Below are 6527 nucleotides of genomic sequence, written 5' to 3' on the forward strand. Positions count from 1 at the left end.
ATCCAGTGGAATGTGAAAATTATCAAACAACATAATTAATGTCACACACAAGTAAAATTTTGCTGAAGATAATTCAAAAACAGTTGCAGCAGTACATCAACAGGAAACTTCCAGAAATTCAAGCTGGATTCAGAAGAAGACAAGGAACAAGGGATGTCATTGCTGATGTCAGATGGATCTTGGCTGAAAGCAAAGAATACCAGAAAGATGTTTATCTGCATTTTATTGACTATGCAAAGGCATTTGACTGTGATCATAATAGATTATGTATAACATTGCAAAGAATGGGAATTCCAGAATACTTAATTGCTCTCATGAAGGACCTGTACATAGACCAAGAGGCAGTGATTTGAACAGAACAAGGGGATATTGTTTGGTTTTAAAACCGGAAAGGTGTGTGTTGGGGTTGTATTCTTTCACTATATTAATTCAATCTGTTGCTGAGCAAATAATCTAAGCTGGACTATATGAAGAAGAACGTGGTGTCAGGATTAGAGGAAGACTTACTGATGAACATTAAAGACTACAGCCTCAGTATGGATTGTACATCAACATCAAGAAAACAAAAATCCTCACAACTAGACCAATAAGCAATGCAATGATAAATAAAGATTGAAGTTGTCAAGTATCTCATTTTACTCAGATCCATAATCAATGTCCATGGAAGCTGCAGTCAGGAAATCAAACAACGTAGTGTATTTGGGCAAATATGCTGCAAAAGACCTCCTTAAAGTATTAAAGACCAAAGATGTCACTTTGAAGATTAGGTGCCTCTGACCCAAGCTATTGCCTTTTCAATAGGTCATGTGCATGTGAAAGCTGGACAATGAATAAGAAAGACTGAAGAAGAATTGATGCGTTGAATTGCAGTGTTGTCAAAGAACATTGAATATACCATGGACGGCCAGAAGAAAAAAACAAATCTATCTTGGAAGAAGTGCATCTGGAATGTTCCTTAGACACAAAAATGACCAGACTTGGTCTGTTGTACTTTGATGATTTTATCAGAAGAGACCAGTCCCTGGAGAAGGCTATCAAGCTTGATAAACTAGAAGGTCAATGAAAGAAAGGAAGACCCTCAATTAGATGAACTGGCACAGTGGCTGCACCAGTGGGCTCAAGCACAGCAATGATGGTGCGGATGGCTCACGACTGGGCAGTGTTTTGTTCTGTTGTGTGTGGGGTCGCCAGGAGTTGGAACTGATGCAACGGCACCTAAACACAACCCGAACAGCATTGTCAATTTGATCCCATGCAGACTGGTCTTAAAAAAGCCTAATGCTCAAGACCGACATTCTTGATTAGTTAAACTACTGTTTGGTTTTAAGAAGGCTTCAGGGAATACTTTTGTTTTAAGGTATAAAGATTATTTCAGGGCAATGGTTTTGAGGGTTCATCCAGCCTCCATGGCTCCAGAAAGACTGGAGTCTATGAGAATTTGAGGTGCTATTCTGTATTTTCCCCCCTTTGATTCAAGATTCTTCTATAGAATCTTTGATCAAAACGTTCAGTAATGGTGGCCAGGCACCATCCAGGTCTGGTCTCAGGGCAGAGGAGGCAATTGTTCATGGAGACCATTGGCCACACATTCATTTCCTCTTCCTGTTCCTGACTCTTCTTCTTCCTCTGTTCCTCCAGATGAATAGAGACCAATTGTTGTACCTTGGATAACTCCTGCAAGATTTTAAGACCCCAGGCACTACTTACAAACAAGGAGGTAGAACAGAAGCATTAGGCATGTTTTTAGGGCAATTAACTGGGATATTCCATGAAACCATGATCCTAAACCTCCAAACCAAGGAACCAAATCCCATGAGGTGTTAGGTCATCCTATGTATATTTTACCACAATAAAATTTCTAATTTAAAAAATATATAATCTATGGGAATAACTAGTAGAATGATTATAAAGATATTTAAATGTGATGTATTATTTAATGCCTTTAAAAACCAAAACCCTTTGGCATCAAGTCAGTTCCCACTCATGGTGACCCAACATGCTACAGAGTAGAAGGTCTCTGTAGCCTTTTTTGGCTGTAATCTTTATGGAGCCAGTTTACCATGCTTTCTTCTGCGAAGCTGCTGGGTGGGTTAGAACCACCGACCTTTAGGTTAGCATCCAATCACAAACCACTTAGGGGACCTTAGGTCAGTCTTTTTTCCCAAGGTGATATGTGTCTACTATTAATGAAAGAAAATAGGAAAATTGGATTCAACACTGAGAAGAATGCTTTACAAGTAATCCACTGGATGCAATTCTCCTTAGGGGAGAATTACGATGGGGGGCGGGGAATTGCTACTGAAGGGGGAAAAAGAAAGATCGGGGGAATCAATCCCTGTCACCTCTCTCCTACTCACCTCAACTTGTCCACACACCCTAAAGAGTAAATGAAATGAGACAAAATTACCATATGGCTTCAGAAAATGAAGGAAGTGCAATTTCCTCAGGACTCCCTGATGACATCACTAGAAGTGACACAGAGGGAAGCTGACCTCAAGAACCTCAGGGCTGAACCCCTTCTCATGTGGGGTTCTGAGCCCCTCAATCTTGCAAGCAAGAAATCTTTGGTCTGGTTTGGAACTTTCACACATGGCCAGCAGGTGGTGTTGGATGAGGCTTTCTGGACACACCTGCAGCATCACTGAGTCCTGCTAACAGCAGGATCCTCAGTAAAGATGGGGGTGGATAGTTGGGATTCACAGTAGAACTCCCCTTTCCTGCTCTCAGAGCCACCCTCCCCCAGGAGAGCAGCTGGCAGTCTGGTGACTCTCCATCCATTCTGTCTCTTCTTCCCATGAACCTGAAGGCTGAATGGCCAGGGGCATCTCACACCTGTGGGTGCTGCCGAAGAGCTGACGGAGGCCAGGCATTCCCGGCTGAGACGCAGAATGCAGGTGTGCATTGATGGCTGAGGCCAATGGGAAAAAGAGTGTACCACTTAGGAAGGGCACATGATGAACGGGACAAGGGAGGGGCCAACATGCATTGAGCACCTTCTGTGTACCAGGTACTTTTGAATCCATACAATGGGGAATTAATAAGTGCAAGGCCCATGAGGCAAATGGACCAAATAATAATGAGAAGCATAGGGAAGATGCAGCAGGGAAGGACTGATGGACAGAGGACAGGGTGGGTCTGGGTCCCCTTCCCAGGAGCCTGGGTGAGACCAGCAGCCACAGCCTGACCCTGCCCTCTGTGGCTTGGCCTATCTCTCTGCTCCACTCTTGGGGTCTGCCCATGCCCACCCTTATTCCCATCTCTGGGGAAGCAACCTCAGCCTAGCTGGACCCCTTAGGGGCAAAGTCAACAGCCTGGGGTCAAGTGTGCCCCATGGTTTGGGGTCAAGTGTGCCCCATGGTTCCCAGGACCCCCACACCAGTTGGTCATGAAGACCCTAAATGCTCAACTCCTTGTTCCTGGGTGGAGCTGTGGTTCAGAAAGACAGGAAGGGGAAGTGTGGGCAGGCCAGCAGACAGATGGCAGGTCCAGCTACAGGCATGAGAGCCCCCACCCACCCACGCCCTGAGGGCATCTGGAGCCTTCCATCCCCAGAGCTGTTCCTCTTCTGCAAAGACCCTGACCTCCCATTACAGGTTCCTAAGCCTGGAGGAGGAGCTCTGGTGATGTAGTGCCTAAGCCACTTGACTGCTAACCAGAAGGCCGACGGTTCAAATCCACAAGCCACTTCTCGGAAGGAAGGTTGGGCAAACTACTTCTGTAGTGATACTGCTTTGGCAACCCAAGTGGGGGTCACTATGAGTCAGGTTCGACTCGATGGGCATATAACAACAAGCCTGGAGGGAGGAGCCAGGTGGGCAGGGCCAGCAGAGGTCAGCAGAGGAACATTCATCTGGGGTCTGCTCCTGGCTGTACATGGAGAGAAGATAACAGGAAGTGAAGGCATCCTCTGGACTCAGTAGGTGTTAGAACTCCAGCATATCTTTTTGGGGGACACAATTCAAACTCTAACAAAGACCTAGAAACATGATTCACCCAGTAGCAACAGGCATCTCCAGAGACCAGACTGTGGTGAAATACTATTCCTACACAAAAATCCAGGGCTTCCTGGGGAGAATAGGAGTGGGCCAGGAAATGTGCAAGAGGGAACCAAAGCATCCTTTTATGCTAGATAGCAAGAAAGGGGTCAAAGACTACTGGAGTGGTGTCAGAAGAACCCAGGAACCAACCTCAAGAGCCTTCAACAGACCAAACATGAGATAATTTGAAGTTTAATAAGGACAATGATTGTAAAAGATCTAAGCCCACCAAGTCCAATGAAATTCATGAGTTCATAAAGATGCAAAAAATTAAAATGTATTGGTCATCTTCGGAGAATGCTGGAACACTGCATCTTTGTTATGGAAACTCGTAAGTAAAGAAAAGAATCAATATTTCCCCTGCCTCCCCTTACACTGTACCACTAGATAACCAAATAGGAAATGAGAGAATATTTATATTTTGTAGATGCATTTCACTTAGTAAAAGAAGAAGGAATGGTAGAGTATCACCATTTTCCAACCCATTTTGTCACCACTTACCTGTCAATTTGTCATACTGTGGTGGCTTGTGTATTGTTGTGAGGCTGGAGGCTATGCCATCGGTATTTCAAATACCAGCAGGTATTTAAACTTGCTTATGAGCAATTGAGGGAGCTCTGGTAGCATAATGCCTAAGGCACTTGACTACTAACCAGAAGGCTGGTGGTTCAAACCCACCAGGCACTCCTCAGAAGGAAGGTTGGGCAATCTACTTCCGTAGTGATACTGCCTCAGAAACCCAAGGAGGGGTCACTATGAGTTGGGTCTGACTCAACGGTACATAACAACAACAACAACAACATGAGCAATTGATGATCTGTTCCACAGTCAGCTCTTAGCCTTGTTGTCCTGGACAGCTGAAGTACCTGTCCATGGTGGACAGGTTTCAGCAAAACTTCAACTAAGACAGACTCGGAAAAAGGAAGGGGCCTTTCACTTCTCAAAGAATTGGCCAGTGAAAACCTTATGAATATCAGTGAAATACTGTGATATATTACTGGAAAACTTGATGAATAGCCCTGAAACATTGCTTGATATAATGCCGGAAGATGAGTCCCTCAGTCAGAAGGCACTCAAAATACGACTGGAGAAGACCTGTTTCCTCAAAGTAAAGTCGACTTTAATGATGTGGATAGAGTAAAGCCTTCAGGACCTCCATTTGCTGATGTGGCACAACTCACAAGACACAGCTGCAAACATCCATTAGTAAATGGAACATGGAATGTATGAATGTAAGAAAATTAGAAGTTGCCAAAAATGAAATGAAAAGCATAAAGATAGATCTCCCAGGCATCATTGAGCTGAAATGGACTGGTTTGGCCATTTTGAATCAGACAACCATATAATCTACTACACTAGGAATGACAAATTAAAGAAGAATGGCATGGCATTCATCATCGTAAAAAAAATGTTTCAAGATCTATCCTGAAGTACAATGCTGTCAGTGATAGGATAATATCCATACACCTACAAGGAAGACCAGTTAATACTATTACTATTCAAATTTATGCACCAACCACCAAAGCCAACCATGAGGAAATTGAGGAGTTTTACCAACTTCTGCAGAATTGATCAATTCTGAAATTGATCAAACATGCAATCAAGATGTATTGATGGAAAAAAAATCAAAAAGAAAAAAAAAAAAAGATGTGTTGATGATTGGAATGCAAAAGTTGGAAACAGAGAAGAATCACCAGTAGTTGGAAAATATGGCCTTGGTGATAGAAATGACGCCAGAGATTGTATGATAGAATTTTGTAAGACCAACGACTTATTCATTACAAATACCTTTTTTTCAACAACATAAATAGTAGCTATACATGTAGACTTCACTATATGGAATACACAGGAAAAGATCAACTACATTTGTGGAAAGAGGTGATGGAGAAACTCAGTATCTCCAGCCAAAACAAGGCCAGGAGCTGACTGTGGAACAGACCACCAATTTCTCACAAGCAAGTTCAAACTGAAGCTGAAAACCATTACAAGTCCACAAGAGCCAAAATATGACCTTGATTATATCCACTCTGAATTTAGAGACCATCTAAACAATAGATTTGATGTATTAAACACCAGTGACCAAAAACCAGATGAATTGTGGGATGACATCAAGAACATCATACATGAAGAAAGCAAAAGATCATTAAAAGACAGGAAAGGAAGAAAAGATCAAAATGAATGTCAGAAGGGACTCTGAAAACTGTTCTTGAATGTAGAGTAGCTAAAGCAAATGGAAGAAATGATAAGATAAAAGAGCTGAACATAAGATTTCAAAGAGCAGCTTGAGAAGACAAAGTCAATTATTAAAATGAAATGTGCAAAGGCCTGGAGTTAGAAAACCAAAAAGGAAGAACATGCTTGGCATTTCTCAAGCTGAAAGAACTGAAGGAAAAATTCAAGACTTGAGTTGCAATATTGAAAGATTCTATGGGAAAAATATTGAATGATGTAGGAAACATCAATAGAACATGGAAGGGGTACCAGAGGACC

This window comes from Orycteropus afer, unplaced genomic scaffold (genome assembly GCF_000298275.1).
Source record: "Orycteropus afer afer isolate SDZICR_OR568_19922 unplaced genomic scaffold, OryAfe1.0 scaffold00018, whole genome shotgun sequence".
NCBI classification, from domain to species: domain Eukaryota; kingdom Metazoa; phylum Chordata; class Mammalia; order Tubulidentata; family Orycteropodidae; genus Orycteropus; species Orycteropus afer.